This window comes from Peromyscus maniculatus, chromosome 5 (genome assembly GCF_049852395.1).
Source record: "Peromyscus maniculatus bairdii isolate BWxNUB_F1_BW_parent chromosome 5, HU_Pman_BW_mat_3.1, whole genome shotgun sequence".
NCBI lineage: Eukaryota > Metazoa > Chordata > Mammalia > Rodentia > Cricetidae > Peromyscus > Peromyscus maniculatus.
In genome coordinates this window covers 40,739,572-40,756,667 of record NC_134856.1, presented here as the reverse complement: position 1 = coordinate 40,756,667, position 17,096 = coordinate 40,739,572, and positions in this window count along the sequence as shown.

Sequence of the window (17,096 nt, the reverse complement as noted above, 5' to 3'; positions counted from 1 at the left end):
TAAATCCCCACTCCCTCCAGTTAGGGGAAAGACTATCATCTCTCTAGACACTGGGTTCAATTTTAAGAGAAGGAATTCCTGTCATGAAAACTACAAAGCATAATGAAATAGGGAGGGAGGGAGGGAGGGAGGGAGGGAGGGAGGGAGGGAGGGAGGGAGGGAGGGAGGGAGGAGAGGAGGGAGGGAGGGAAGGAGGGAAGGAGGGAGAGGAGGGAGAGGAGGGAAGGAGGGAGAGGAGGGAGAGGAGGGAAGGAGGGAGAGGAGGGAGCTCAAAAGAGTGAAAAGAGGAAAAAGTAATTGCAGATTCGACTTGGTATTTTGCAAAATATGAGGGGGGTTGTAATAAAGCCTGAGGGGGATGAGCAAGGGAGGTACTTCCTGAACCTAGTTGAGAAAGCAAATGGAAACCGGTGTGAGAGATGGGTCATAAAGAAAATGTCCCCCTCTCAGGGTTGGGCAAAGATAAGCAGAATGCAGAAGAAAGAAGGGGGAAATGTGGATGTACCTGTAAAGGCCTCAGGAAGCCCCAGGCTTGCAAAAAAAATGAAATAAATTTCTCTGGGGGAAAAAGACTTAAATGTTCCTACATCTGTCAAATGGTGAGTTCTCAGGGCAGCAAATGAGCTGAAAAGAAAACTAAGAGCTTGCTGGGTAAACCAGTGAGAAAGCAGTGTCTTGCAGGTGTGCGTGCATGCCTGCGTGCCTGCGTGCATGCCTTTTCAGGGCCTGCAGTCCCCATGTGTACTTTTAGGGGGAAAGCACAGTCTAGGCCGGAAGTCCACCCCTTCCAGCATGGCCGTGTTTCTTGTAGCCATCCTCACCCATCTATCACAGGAGCAGAGATGAGAGGAAATGGACAGTCTCATTCAGTGTGGACAGCCAGGCTCAAAAGCAAACAGATTATAGAAAGATAGATGTATTTGAGGGCTCTTGTTTAGTTTTAAATATCTATGGGGGTCTTTTGATGCCTGTCAATTTGCATGTAGGAGGTGATGGAAAGCAAACGTGTATATATGCATGCACACAGACACGCACATACATGAAAAGGCTCACCAGCTCTCAATCTACCTATACCTCTTTTCAAACTCTGAAAAAGCCACACTCCAATTTCCTCTATAGTCCTGCACGTTCCTGTTTGACCTCGTCTCCCAAGCTATCTAATGCATGCCCAGTATGAAGCATTTTTAAATGAGTTAGTCTTTATTGAATTATGATTTCCAGCAGACACTGGTAACAACATTCAAATTGCTCTGGCAGACAAGACTTTTAAGAGTGCTGGGATGTAACTGAGTTTTTAAGACAATCTCTGAGAGCCACCCACTAAGCATGCATAGTAACTGCCCCCCCTCCATTGATGAAATACTTCAAATACTTAATTAGATTTGCCAAGGGGAGGGGAATCAATCCTTAGGAGTCAGCACTCAGAGAGGTGGGGATGACAAAAAGCCATTGTTGGCACACCCAGGGTGCAGTCAAAAGTAAAACTTAACAAAATTTTGAGATTTCCGTGGTATGGCCCCCACCACCACCCCCGCAGCAGCCATGAGACAATTAACAACGTATCAAGAAGAGAGGAAGGCAACTTTCACCTTCGCGTCCCGCTTCCTTCTTCCGAAGAGTCTGCCTGCTTCAAAGGCAGTTTGCAAGCAAAGAGGCGAAGACACAGAGATTCTATCAGGGACTGCACAGCCTCTGAACACCTGCAAACCGAATTTGCTGTGTTTTGTTAGCCATTTATTTTGTCTTTACCGGGTTTTTCAAAGGGAAATGTGATAATCCCAGTGGCCTTTAGCCAGGCACAGGATGTTTAATCTAATAAAGCCACTCTGATGCGATGGATTAGAGCGACATGGCACATTCGCAATTTGGGATCTGGGAAAGAATTTTAACATTCAGACACAGCAGGCTGGGTCTTAAAAAGGTTACATGAGGAGAAACGTAGGAGCGCCTACGCAACATCTGCTTTTCCTCTTTGAGTCTCCCCACATTGCTCCTGCCATGTGAGGCCAGCACCGTTCCTACAGGAAGCCACCGTTCAGTGGATCTGTAGGGATTTTATGCCCTCAATTGAAAAAACAAACCTTTAGTCACTCAGTTATCATCTGGCAGAAACATCTACGACTAGAGAGAAAAGAGAGATGGAAAGGAAAGGGGGACTGTTAGGGGCAAACATTACAAATATATTCCTCTCCACTCTGAGTCATCACCCAATTAATAAGACTTACCTAAATTAAAACTTAAGCTGGGCTGGAGACATAGCTCAGTTGGTAGAGGCCTTGTCTAGCATGCATAAGACCCTGGGTTTGTTTCCCAGCATCACATAAGGACCAGGTGTGGTGGCCCAGGCTGTAGAACCAGCATGCAGAGGGTGGAGGAAAGATGAGGAGAAGCTTAAGGGTTAACTGTCGCAAAAACATTTTTGAAAGATAAATATCATGTATTCTCTCTCATATACAGATCCTAGCTCTGAATTTTTAAATATCTTATTTAAGTTGGAGTGGGTGTCTATAGAGATCAGGAAGCAAGGAGGGGGGCCTTAAGGGGGGCACAGGGAAGCATCAATATTAAAGCAGAGCGGTGGGATATTGTTTAAATCAGGAGTGGGGTGGGAGATGGGGTGGAAGGGGGAGGGAGGGCTAACCAAGACTAAGATGTACGAGAAAGCCACAGAGAAACTAACCACTGAATAAGCTAAGAATAAAATATAACGTTTTAAAGATGAGTTTGAACAGAGAAATCCTGAACAACTGGGTGATGTTTCTCCCAGGACATTCTAGACGTAGGATAACTTCCTATGAGTCCCTGGCCAGGCAGGAGAGGCTTCCAAACCAATGTAACACTAGGCATTGCCGGTGCTCTTGGTTGCCCACCAGAACTACACTTTAGTTACACGGCAAAGGGGGCAGGTGGGCGGTGAGCTGGAGAATTCTACCCTGCTGGCTGCTGCTCATAGTGCAGGCTATGGGGGGAGAAAAGCCAATGGTCTTTCCCGGTTGTAAACCTTGCATGCTATCATGCCAACCTGTGAGGCAAGCTATGCCTGTTAGTGCAACATAGATTGCTGGGAGATGGGTAACTAACCACTTCCTGGATGGATCTGAAGCTCACTCCATGGGGAGGAACTACTGGTGCTCTAAACCTGAGCTAAAGCCCCTGGCTGGGAGGCTCCCAGGTCCTAGGAGAAGCCTATTGCCCATGTTTGGTTAAATGGACATGAGTTTCCTGTAGACTAGGGCTGCCATCAGCCTTTCACAGAGAAGCTTGTTTCTGCAGTGCACGTGACATCCTTGTGACCCTCTTCAAAGTCCAAGGCACACCACAGAGGCGGGCAGAGTGGGGGGGAGTGGAATTGCTGAGGGACAGGGAGGAGTGCTATGAAAAGTTGACTTCCAGGTGTGACATGGCCATTGTGATCATGAGCACACAGCTGCTGAGGCTACCTGCACACACACACACACACACACACACACACACACACACACACACACACACACTCACATACACCCCAAAGCTGGGAGTGAGGAAGTCATCAGAAGCAAAGGGGGAGATAAGAGATGGCACCGGGGGTGGGTATGATTATAGTACACGGTACACATACACAGAATTGTTGAAAAATAAGGAGAAAAATACTACTCAGTCCTACACACACAAAAAAACAAACAACAAAATTAATCAATTAGTTAGTTAAAATAAAGTAGTGGGAGACGGGCAAATATGAGCAAAGTATAATGATGTATGCATGCAAATGCCTAGTGAGGGCCTGGAGAGATAGCTCAGTAGTTAATGTTCTGGCTGCTATTGCAGAGGACCACGTCTGATTCTCAGCAACCATGCAGGGCAGCTCACAACGACCTATAACTCCAGTGCCAAGGACTCCATGCTCTCTTCCGGCCTACAAGGGCACTGTATACATGCTGTGCACATAAAGACAAGTAGACATACACACACACAAGATTTAAAAATAATAGAAGCTGGAGTGGTGGCTCCAGTGGTTAAGACTATATAACTGCAGTTCCAAAGGATCTGACACCTTTTTTTCTGGTCTCTGTGGGCACCGCACATACTTGGTACACATGCATACATGCAGGCCAAACATTCATCTCCATATGATAAAAATATATAATCTTTAAAATAAATAAATAAGAACTTTAAAAAGTGACAATGAAATACATTATATAACCAAAAATAGTTTAAAAATCAAAAAAATTTAAAAATAGATAAAACAGTATAGTGTCCAAGAATGTTTTAAACTGGACATGTCTCCTGACTCTAAAATGTGTATCCCCCACATTTGGCATATATGTTCTGAAGGAAATATAATGATGGGTTTTTCCTTCATTAGCTACCAGTGTTTCAGAAAACGGTGGGGACAGACAGTATGATCATTGACAGAGATCATGGTAGAGTCGAATAATGGGCCATGGGAAGGCAATGTGAGTCAAGTTTTGTTTAAAATTCCCCGGGAGCCACAGCTCAATGTAAAAGTATGAAATCAACTTCAGTATTCTGTTTATGTGATCCAAAATATCGAAAGTACCTTTCGACCAATTAATTAATTAGCATTAGTTAGCATTAAAAGGCCTTCACGGAGCTGGAGAGATGGCTCAGTGGACATGAACACTTGCACAGGCATGAAGATCTGAATCCAAATTTCCCGCACCCAGGTCAACGAGTCAAGTGTGTCCACCACCAGCACCTGCAAATCCTGCCTAGGCACAGTTGTAGATAAGAGGGTCACTCAGGCCTGGCTGAAAAATGGCCAGCTTCAGATTCAGTGAGACCCTGTCTCCAGAGAGTAAGGTGGAGAACAATAGAGAAAGACTCCAATGTTCCCAGTTTCCAAAGCCATACCGTTTCCCACTGCCCTTCTCTCTTGGTAAGCTGGATCATACACTCCCCAAGAACAGCACTCAGTGGTAGAAAACTCACCTAGTATTCACAAGGACATAAAATAACAAATTTTTACTGAGCTTCTGCCTTGAGGAAAGAACATCACTAGATTCTAGAGTTACAAAGATGGATGAGATGTACCCAAGTCAATACAATCTCATGGTATGCACTGGTTGGCCTACGTGGGCATGCACTCATACATAGAAGACCATGCATGATGGGATGGGATGGGGAAGAAGCACCTGACATCCTGAATGTTACCTCCCACAAAGACACTCCCTGACCACTCAAAACACAGCAGAACTCCTGGCTCACTTCCCCAGGCAGCCTCTATATATTATTACCCGATGTCTATCACATTGTCTGAAATTTCTTCAATTAGTTTTGCTCTCTGTCACTTGTCTTTCTTCCTAGAAGGTAAGCTCCAACCCTATGGCAGGAGAGACCTGGCAGAATTTACTCACTCTGTCTCGGATGGAGCAGACGATAAGACATTGACCTTCCTTCCTTCCTTCACTCATTCCTTCCTTTCTTCTGGCCAGCTGATCATCCATCTCTCCATCCCTTCCTTTCTAATCATCCTATCTGCGAGGCTTGCTACAATCCTACTTACCCAACAAATTCTTCCATGCTCTCATCCTCTAATTTGCCTCCAAAATGCCAAGGATAATTTACCTGAAAACACTGAATGTATTACATCAACATGTAGTCTGCTCTTTAGGGAGAATTTTCCCAATCTCTTATTAAGGCAACCAGAGTTTTCTTAAGTCTAATAATCAAAGGGTTAATTTTTTAAATGTTAGGTTTTGTTTTAATTTTTAATGATTGTTTTTATGTTGAGGTTGTTTTGTCTGCATGTATGTCTACGTATCACGTGTATGCCTGGTGCCTATAGAGTCCAAAAGTTGGATCCCCTGGAACTGGATTTAAAAGACAGTCGTATGCCACAATGTGAGTGCTGAATATCAAACCCAGGTCCTCTGCAAGAGCAGCAAGTACTCTTAACAGCTAAGCCATCTCTCCAGTCCCAATGTTAGGGTTTTTAAAGTAGTTTTAAAGTCAGCCTACAAAGTACCAAGTTTATGGCAACATTTTAATGCCTACCTTCACTACCTTCCTACCCTCATGTGGCCTACTCCCCTCCCCAATACCCCCCCTTCTACTTCTCTGTCACATGTGTGGTATTAATGCCCCCGCCCTCAGCCCATCATAACTTTCCTCACCTGTAAAGCTGTGGGGAAATGTCTTGTAGTCTTAACTTTTCTCCTCCAAACGATAAAAACCACAACGGAAACATTCTTCCCAACCTCTGCCCACATTCTACGAGAGCCAGCCTTCTTGCCGTCCAGCCAAGCTTTACACCAGGTGAGAGCTGATTCCCCCTCAAAAAGCTCTCGGCTTCTACAAGTGGGTGGCAGCACACTCCAGTAGGCCAGCTCAGGTTGTGTGATAATCCAGGACCCACACTCAGTGTCTTGGAAGCCCTGGGCAGGCTTGGACACCTAGAGAGCCAAGCTTCCCTAATGGTCCCACTAGCACTGAGCTGATCCAAGAACTCTCCCGTACTGATGTCAATGGCAAAAACCCTGGCCTCTACACAGTCCAAGGAAAACTGCAGGAAACTGGGCTGGAGCCTCGCACCAATGGCAGCCAGAGAGAGGGTATTAGATCTGATACGGGCACGGAGCAAGCCATCCTTTCCAGCTGCCCTCAAAATACAACAGCACAGAGTCCAGAGGTCCTGTCTCCCCGGATTCCTTTTCCTTTTTACCCTGGACATGCCTGAGTGTTTCAAGATATGCAGACTCACCACACTAGTGGAGTGAGGGCTTAGGAAGGGCAGAATGGCCTCTTACTATATCACTGTCAGTGAGCTGTTACAGACTGAATATTATCTGTCCCCACAAAGCCGAGGCTCCAGCTAGTGGAATTATTGGGGAAGGTCCTGGAAACTTTAGAAGATGGAGCCTGGCTGGGGGATGTTGGTCACTGCATCCTTGAGGATTGCTTGTTCTTACTCCTTCTCTGTCTGTCTGTCACCCTTTCCCACTCCTCTCTCTTTCTCTCTCTCTCTCCTCTCTCTCTCTCTCTCTCTCTCTCTCTCTCTCTCTCTCTCTCTCTCTCTCCCTCTCTCTCTCTTTTTCTCCCTGTCTGTCTCTGTCTCTCCCCCTGTCTGTCTCTCTCTATGTTTCTATCTCTCTGTGTCTCAGTCTCTCTCTGTCTCTCTCTGTCTGTCTGTCTGTCTGTCTGTCTCTCTCTCTCTCTCTCTCTCTCTCTCTCTCTCTCTCTTTCACACACACACACACACACACACACACACCTAATTCTCATCTCCCCTCCCTCTCCCTCCCTCCTATTGCCCATTAGGTACACAGAAACTCCCCATGTTCCTGCCACCAAGATACTCTACAAAGTCCATGGACCTAGGTGACCATGGACTGAACCCCTGAAACTATGAGCCAATGATAATCCCCCACTAAGTTGTCCCTGGAGCTATTTGGCCACAGAAATGGTAAAAACTAGTTAACAGATCAGTCAACTGGAGGACAAAACATTAAGATCCCAGCAGCTGTTCAACTATCGGTTCTCTGACTCGTCAGAAGACCTGCAAGTCAAGAGTAAGAATGAAAAATAGCTTGTGAAATAAAACAAAAGCCACCCTGGAGATGGGGATAGTTCCAGTACCCAGGAGAGGGGCAAACCTCACGCTCTAACTGATGTTACTGCTCTAACAGCATGAAATACTGCCTTTAAAAACATACTGAATTGGAGCTGAAGAGATGTCTCAGGAGGTTAAGCACCCTGGTGGTTCTTGCAGAGGACCTGGGTTCAATTCCCTACCCTTACATGATAGCTCACAAGCATCTGAAATTCTAGTCTCAGCGATCTGACACCCTCTTTTGGCCTTCACAGACACCAGGCACACATGTGGTACATGGATATTTATGCAGGCAAAATTCACATACTCATAAAATAAAAATCATTTTGTTTAAAAAGTACACTTAATCATGTAAGACTGCTCAGCTAAGCAGGGCACTCCATACCGAATGTTCTGGGCTTGAGCACCTATAAAATCAGGAAGGAATGAATCCTTTTTAACTGGTCCTGTAATCTTTCTCTCCTCTTTTCAAGCTCCAGGCCCTAGAGGAGTAACACCAAGCATTTATTACTGATTCTGTTAATTATTATCCTTAATTAAATAACACCTTTAAGAATTACTTAGCCAAGAAGCATATGTCTTGCCTCCTTAATTAGAGTGTAAGATCCTCTAGCATAATACAACCAAAATAGATTAAGTACCTACTGGGCTTGAACATAATGTAAGGACAGAGCCGTCTCCCCAGGCAGCTGGCGTATTGCTCCATGCTTAATAGCAGTTGGTTCCAGTGGAACAATTTCTCTCCTCCACTGTCGCTTTTTGCTTGTTTGAGGTTTTGGTAGAATTCTGGTTGGGTTTTGATTCTGCTTGGTTTGGGTTTGGCATTTTTTTTCATTTGGGCACATGGCCAGCAAAACAGATAAACAGGGTTTCAAAGATTCTGGAAAAACAAGGAATATGTCTGTCCACCCAGGATTGTTCCAGACTTTTCTGGATTTCCTAACCACACTGTCAGCTGCTCTGTGTTTCGGTTGTGCGTGTCACTGACCCCCACTTGGCTCTGTTCTGGAGAAATAATGACATTTATGCCATTTGGAAAGAAGTTAGACAGGCATTGCCATAGCTTGGGTTCCCCAGAAAGCCAGACCTGAGCTACCAAAGACGTGGGGTGCGATTTCAAGCAGCACAATTGACAAGAGGGGTGAGATAGGGAAAAGAGCCTTGGAAAGGTGAGCTGACAAGGAGTTAGAGCCAAAGATGGCGGCCTCAGTCCCACCAGAGTCACCACACACAACAGAGGCATTTCTTCAAGGAATCGAAAGACAGGAAGCACACACTAAACCCTATCTCTCAGTGGCTGAGATCCACTCCTGAGAAAGCTCAGTCCTCAACTGACCCTGCACAGAACCAGAGGAAGGCCCAGGTGGAAGAACTGACAGGGAACTAAAAGCTTTCACTATGCAGAGGAGCCACAGCAAACAATCATGGCCTCGGCTGCAAGCCACAGAGACACAGGAAGGGACACAGGAAGGGACACAGGAAGGGCATCGCCTGTACCTGTTCCCCCTTAGTCCATTTCCCTTCCCACCACAGCCCGACGAAGAACTGCAGAACCCCACATTCTACTCATGGTCCCACCAGCAAGGTGTGTGTGACTCTCTCCATCCCAGGTGCTGTTATCCAAAAAGAGGATGGCAGTGACTTATACCATGGGACACAGGAGGCAAGGAGATGTGGCCAAGCATTCATGCTTGATGGCATTCAGGATAGGAATCATGAACCCAAATGCCTCCATGGCCTTGATTTTTTTTTCTAATCATCATAAACAGGGATGATGTCTTTCTCCAACCACCACAAACCATTGTATCAGCGTGATGGCATTTGAAGGTGAGAAATGGTGAGTGTCCAGGGAGAAGAGGAAGGCTCACTACAAGCACACTGAGTCCTGCTGCTTCCCGTAGTTCCTAATAACTCCAGTCACTCAACTAAGACTATCCACTGGCTTGCCAGCAGAAACTGTACTGGACAGTAGCACTAAACCTGTGTGTGGTCCCCACCTCGGTAGAGCCAGAACCATTAGATAGAAAAATAAGACAACATGATAAATGCTAGTACATATATTCCTTAGCCAAACCTGAAATCTATTCCTGAAAGCCCATTTCATAGAACTGACATTTTTTAAATTTTAATCTTATAAAAATTTATGGGAAAATAGGGTCAGAAACAAAAGTACTGTGTTGACCTATGAAGAGCTTTATCAATATTTCCTAACACTTCTAACTGCTCATAGTTACAAACACATCTATGTGTAAAGAAGTATATGAACACCTTTCATAATTCTTATTTCACCCTATTTATAAATGAAGAAACTGAGCCCAAGGCTGGCTCAGAATTTAGGCTAAAGTCGTCCAAATGCAGATTCTGTGTAAGGGATTACAAAACCTGGGAGTGTCTGTTTCCCACAGGGGGCTGAACTGTGGGGCAATTTCTGTAAAAAGTTAATTATAGAATTACTATATGACCCCATAATTCCATACCTATATATATGCTCAAGAAAAATTAAAATATGTGCCCAGAAAACTTGTACAAAACCCTTCACAGTGGCATTACTCTAAACAGCTAAAGTGTGGAAAGAACTCAAACGCCCATCACGAACGAACAGATAAGCAAAAAAATGCAGTCTGTCCAAAGGAACAGTATTTATCCATTAAAAGGAATCACAAGATGAAGTATGCTACAGTGTGGATGAACATTGAAACTACACTAAATGAAAGAAATCAACCACAAAAGACTACCCATTATATAACTGAGTTTATAGTCAATGTGCAGAGCAATCATAGAGAAAGAAAATGGAGCGGTGGTTTCTTGTGGCTAGGGGTAGGAAAGAGCCAAGTCAGGCAGAAGTGTAATGGCTGGGGGTTAAAGGATTTCTTTCCGAGTTAATGACAGTGTTTCATGTTGAGTGTATCTGTGAATAAACGAAAAATCATTCAATAATGTATTTAAGTGAATGGATAACATGGTTTGTAAACTATTTCTCAATAAAGCAAAAGGAAGGAAGAGGAAGAATGGGGAAAGAGGAAGTAATGAGAGAGGAAATAAGGAAGGAAATGAAAGGGGAGGAGATGATGGGGCTGAGAAGAGAAGAGAAGGGGAAGGAGGAGGAGGAGGGAGAGATAGTCCACACATACGCTAGGAGAAGCATGGGAGGCATAGTGAGGAACATCAGGGCTGAGGAGAAACTTCACTGTCTCTCCTCTCACCCCTTCTTATGCTGAAGTGATGTGTGGAAAAGCTTCTCCACATAGACTGTCCTCCTGGAGATGTACAGTGTGTGTGTGTGTGTGTGTGTGTGTGTGTGTGTGTGTGTGTGTGTGTGTGTGTGTGTGTGTGTGTGTGTATGGATGCATGCACCCATGTGTGCTCATGTGGAGGCCAGGGATAGACACAAGATGTTTTCCTCTATCACTTTCCACCTTGGTTTTTGAGACAAGGTCTCTCACTGAACCTGGAGCTCATCTATTGTTTAGTCTGGCTGGCCAGTGAGCCCTGAATCCTACTCTCTCTCCACCTCCTCGACTTTCAATCGTGTGCTAGGGATCAAACTTGGGCACCCACTGAACCATCTCCCCAACCTCAAGATACACGCTCTCTCCTCTCTACCAGGCCTTAAGATGAGAAAAATCCCTAAAACTGTGGTTCAAGGCTGAGCTTCCACTGACTGAGCTGCTGGCCTGGAGTGACTGGGGGTGGGGCAGGGGAGAGGCTGCAGCCGGGAGCTTGTATCTCCTTCCCAGACCTTAAATCCTGGCCAAACTGAGCAGCTGGCCTACCTGACGTGCTTGGCCATAGCAATTCCAAAAGAAACCTGGAGACAGGATTTCAGTGACAAATGCTCCTGGAAAACTAAACCACAACAAAGAAGGGTGATTATTATCTGGATTCTAGAAGAAAGCAAAACAAATTATGACCTACAGGACATGAATACCAACTCCCTTGCTTTCCCACTGTGAAGTCAGGAATGCTGTCTATAGGAGGAGAAGCCGGTTCATATAATATACAGAGAAGAGTTGGAAGGAAACATTTATATAGCTCAAAAGATGGAGAGGCAGCGGGGGTAGGGAAGGAAGTTTCCATCAGGACTTGAGATCCGAAACCCTGCTGCAGACTGTGTCCATGATACCTTAGGAGTCCTCCTGGAAACTCAGTGTGGGCCTTTGTCAACATGTAATTCCAAACACAATGTCAAGGCCTCCAGTAATGCTCACACATGAGGTCAGTAGGAAGGAGAAACTATGCCCACATCTCCCCATATCCATCTCCACCCTCACTGCTTGTAACAGCTGCCCAGCAAAGTCCGCTGCGCACAGCCTGGGATGACCAAATTTAACCCATTGTGTAGAAGCTACCAGCATACACCCAGCTACCTCAGAGCACAAACAAGAACCTTGGATATGCTGTGCCATGATCCAGTCACCAATCAGAGCATGAACCCCAAGAGGCCACCCAATTAAGAATAAATTAAGTACCCTAACAGCAGCCTAAATGTCAAATTCAATTTCCTAAGAGTAATACTCAATACTCATCACAAGGTTCACAGAAAGCAAATCCCTCCACCGTAACTCACATGAGAAATTTCTCAGCACAAGCAATGATTTCCTATCAAGGTGCACAGCTGTGAACTTCCATAATATTCATCCTTCCACGTCGTTCAGCATTAAGAACCTTCGGTCCCACAAAGGTGGAAGACACACTCAGACTCACCCTTCAGAGCTCTCCCCCAGCCTTTGGCAGACAGGAAGGTGACACTGTTTTTTAATGTTTCTTGGCTTGGAAAAAAAGTCTACGAGTCATTCACTTCACATACTCCTAGACATAAGAGCTTCCCCTAGCTTGAAAAGATCACCAAAAGATGTCGAGAACGGAGAGATGCCTCAGTCCGTAAAGTCTCTGCCTCACATGCATGAGGACCTGAGTTCAGACCCAGGAACCCATGTCAAAAGTCAGCGAGTTGGGGGAGGGGGAACTCAGTTAGGTCGATCTTAGAAGACTGGCAGGCGAACCTAGCTAAATCAGTGAGCATCAGGTTCAGTGTGAGTCTCAAAAACCGAAGGCCGAAGGCCTGGAGAGGTGGTTCAGCAGGTAAGAGCACTTGCTGCTTTCGCAGAGGACTAGAAGCTGATTCCCAGCACCTCTGTCAGGCAGCCCACAACCACCTCTAACTCCAGTTGCAGGGAATTCCACATTCCCTTCTGGCCTCTGTGGGCACCCACACGTATGTACATCTACACACAGAGAGACATGCTGTGTATACATAAATTAAAAAATAACTCTTTTTTAAAAGGTGGAGAACAATGTAAGAAAGACCTAACATTTACCCCAGGCTTACACACACACACACACACACACACACACACACACACACACACACACACACACACACACACAAGAGGTTGAGGCAGACAGCCATGAGTGTTGTTGTGGTATATCCAGGAATACAGTAACCATCCGAGTCTTTTCCCCATATCCTCTTTGCTGGTTGAAAAGGAGGCATGAAACAGTCCGTCAGCACTCAGATTAGTTCTGGTGCATTTCATCCATCAGCATTTGATAGAACTGAGTAAATTGATGATCCAATTAAGCAAAACTCTCCTGGTTAACTTGAATTAGTTACAGTTAGGAAAGTCAAAGACGAATTTGCTACTTTCATCTGAAGCACGGAAATGCTCATTTGGACGTTAATCGTGGGGCGGGGTGGGGGGTCTGGGAAGGCTGTCCTTATTCATCCTAAATAGATTCAAATCCTAATTAGCCTCAACTAGCAGTTCAAACCCAGACTCATGACAGCACCATCCACCAAGACACAAATGAGCACCGCTTTCTCAGCCTCGATTTACAAGAAGATTCCTTCCTTCAAACTGGTGATGCTCCAGGGTCAATGCATCAGAACCACCAGGACTGTAGGGCAAGGGTGACCCATCCCACCAGAGTTTCTGTTTAGGTCTGAAGTGGGACTGGAGAACTGTCATGGACTCCACGCACCCAGGAAGCCCAGGACTTTGCAGATGCTCGGCAATCTTTCACCAGAGTTCAATCCCCAGACCCTGCTGGGCTTTCTTTTTTTTTCCCTTTGGAGATAGGAACCAGACCTAAGTCTGTGTTACTAACAGGTTTTTCCTGGGTGATACTGGTATTGTAGATTTGGGGGGATAGACGGACTTTGAGAAACACTGTGTTAGATAAATGCCTGTGTGCATATTGGGTGTGGGGGTACAGACGTATGTAATTAGTGTGTATGTGGGTGTAGTGCATACACATGACTGTGCAGATGTGTATGCTGCTGCATGGGCATGCTGGTGCATGTGTATGTGCAGGCCAGAGCTCTCTACCTTGTTGCCTTGAGACAAAGCCTCTCCCAGAACCAGAGGCTTATCACCACTTTGGCTGGCTGGCCAGTCTGCTCTCAGGACCTGCCTGTCACTCCCTAATGCTGGGATTACAAGCACACAAAGTCATGTGACTACATCTAGCTTTCTATGTAGATGCCCAGGACTAGAACTGTTCCTCATTCTTGTAGAGAAAGCATGCTTACCCACCGAGCCAGCTTTCTAGCCCCATAAATGCCCTTCATTTTAGGAAAATAATTTAAATCTAATTTTAATGAACTTTTTAAAATAATTATGATTTCACTTCTTTCAGAAAGCAATTCAGGCATGCTTTCATTAGCATAAGAATCCCTGATAAAATAGTGTTTGTCTTCACCTGGATACAGTTTTAAAACAGTTAATCTCAAATGCTGCACTTCGTGGGTTATGTTTTTAAAAGTGAGTCATCATTTCATTTACATATATTTCTACAGACTCACGGAAAATCCATGCTATTTCATAACTAATGTCTAATTATAAGTGGCATATTTGTAACAATGAATACAATGTGTTGAGATTATGCCTGAGACTACCAGTATAGCTGTTGGTACTCAGGGCTCACTGAAGGATCATCTCTACTCTTCCACAATGAAAAAAAACTGTTATGATTATTCAAATATCGTACTTGTGGAGTAATCACTGTGACTCCTGAAGCTTGCAAACTGTGACATTTACATCCTGAATTAGCATTCAAGTCAAGACATTAGAGACGTAAATTAACTCTCTCCAACTACTCTGTCTGTATTTAAGAAACTGCCTCCAGACAAATTTCCATCATTACATATATTCAGTGGTTAGTTGTATTTCATCCAGATATGAAAAAAAAAACCCTCAAAGCAGATATATATGAAACACCCCATCAACTCACCAGGTGTGTTTCAATAAAAACAAGCTCAACAATGCATTTAGATTTATGTTTATTTTCACTTATAAGTAATACAGTTCCCAGTTCACAATGATGAGGAGTTGAAATCTGTTTGGAAGTAGACACTGAACATTCTTATTTAAGGGTTCAGTCCATCCGAACACATACAAGGCTCTCATGAGTACACTTTCCTTTTCTCTACCTGTCCCAGGTGTCATCTAAAACTCTTATGTGACATTTCCAACCCTTCCCGTGGCCTCTATTCAGATAGGAACATTGTCTCATGTCATGTCAGGTGTGGTCTCTGAACACTTCAGAACTCATACCTCCTGGTACTGTAAACCAGGCCAAGTAACAGTGACAGAAGTCACAGGCCCGATCAGAAATCTACTCTTTCGCTCAATAGACGTAGTATCAAACTGCCCTCTAAATACTCTCCTGGAGTGCAGCCCCCACCTTCATCAGAGATGCTTCTTTTTGCAGTAGGTGCACTTGGTACAGACTCCCGAGTGATCAAAGATCAGAGAATATGCCACTGTAAGTGCTCAGCCCTGGATGGGATGGATATCATATACCAAGGAACATCACAGAAAGGGAGGCGGGAAGATTGCAGGAGCCGAAGGTTGTGGGAGACTGCTCAAAACAACGTCTTCCGAACACCACAGGGCTGTTGCACTCCTGAGCTCACACAACTGCAGCTGCCTACAGAAGATCAACTCACTCAGCCAGGCAGCGGTAGCACATGCCTTTAATCCCAGCAGACGCAGAGCCAGGCAGATCTCTGTTAGTTCCAGGCCAGCCTGGTCTACAGAGTGAGTTCCAGGACAGGCACCAAAACAACACAGAGAAACCCTGTCTTGGAAAAAAAAAAAAAAAGATCAACTCACTCAAAATTTCAGCATGGATGGGGAGGGACTCACAAAGCCCCACCTCTATCTGAGAAAATATTAGCAGTTGATTGCTGCTGGGGGAAGGAAAGCTGGTTTTCTTCTGGGATGTAACCCCTGGAAGGTTGTCCATGTTCCGGTGGATGGCCCTACACCATCCATCCACATACTGGCACTAAATTCAAATGGGTTTAAAAAACAATAGAAGACACGAAGTTGGAAGGAGATGGTTCTAGGTGGGATTGAGGAGGGGGAAGGGACATGATCGAAATACATTGTATACATATATGAAATTCTCAAAGAATAAATCAAAATATAGTTTAAGGACTACTAAAATATCCAACAGCCAGCTAGGTAAAAACCTACGAGTCTGTATAAAGCAGGGAAACTGACAAGCATGGAAAGTAGTAGAAAAAAGGACCCATGCTGAAGACAGAACCAACCTATGGAAACCAATGCAGGACTGAAATTAGTAAGAAACACTGTGTGGCCACAGAAACGACCCCAGTGACTCAGTCCAAACCATTACTGAGCCTGCAACCAATGTACATGATGGAGTTCCCAGCACTAGTCTGTGATGGAGCCCAAGATTTTACCCAAGTTCCCAAGTGTAGCTGGTCTGACATGGCTCATCTCAGGACCACACTTTGAGAATGACAACCCTAGATAACATATTGAATCCCCTCTATTGAACCTGAACTTGCTGGAAATACTCAAGCACTGAAATGTCCAGAAAAGCTAGATCTAAGGATTCTCTTCGGTTCATCATGAGAAGCCAGAAGTTCCCTGGAAAGACACACACCCTTTCCTCTGCTGATTATTTTTATATCACTGTGACCTTAATACATGACAGAAACAACCCAAAGGGAGAAAGGTTTGTCTGGGCAGGTGGTTTCCGAGGTTCCAGTACACCATGATGGGAGGTATGAGGGGGTGTTCAGCTAAATCACATTCTCTCCTTGGCCCCTACCGCTTCTCCCATCATGGTTCAGAAGGTAAGTAGTATGCCATATTAGCAGGCTACACTTAATAGAAGACTGGGTGGTGAATAAGCAGTGCGTCTATTACAAGGATAGTCATTGGTCCACAATACAGCTTACGTTTGAAAAACTTGAGATGGCACACAGGATCTAGGACCCCTGCCACTCCTCAAAAGAAATGTTATGAACAATATGAAATCTGCCAGCTCATGGTCCTCTTGTAAATTGATCCAGAACATACAGGACCAGCAGGTATCAGATTTTATCAAGTCTGAGACACATCAAATGTTTATGTAGCACCCAAAACAAATGCTATAATCAAACTATGGTATATACCGCCAATTTTAAGATTCACCTTGATTTCCCAGATGATAAAATATGATCTTAGAATCAATGGGGCACAATATAAAAACACATGCCCTGGGCTGAGTAACATTTGATGGTGTTTTT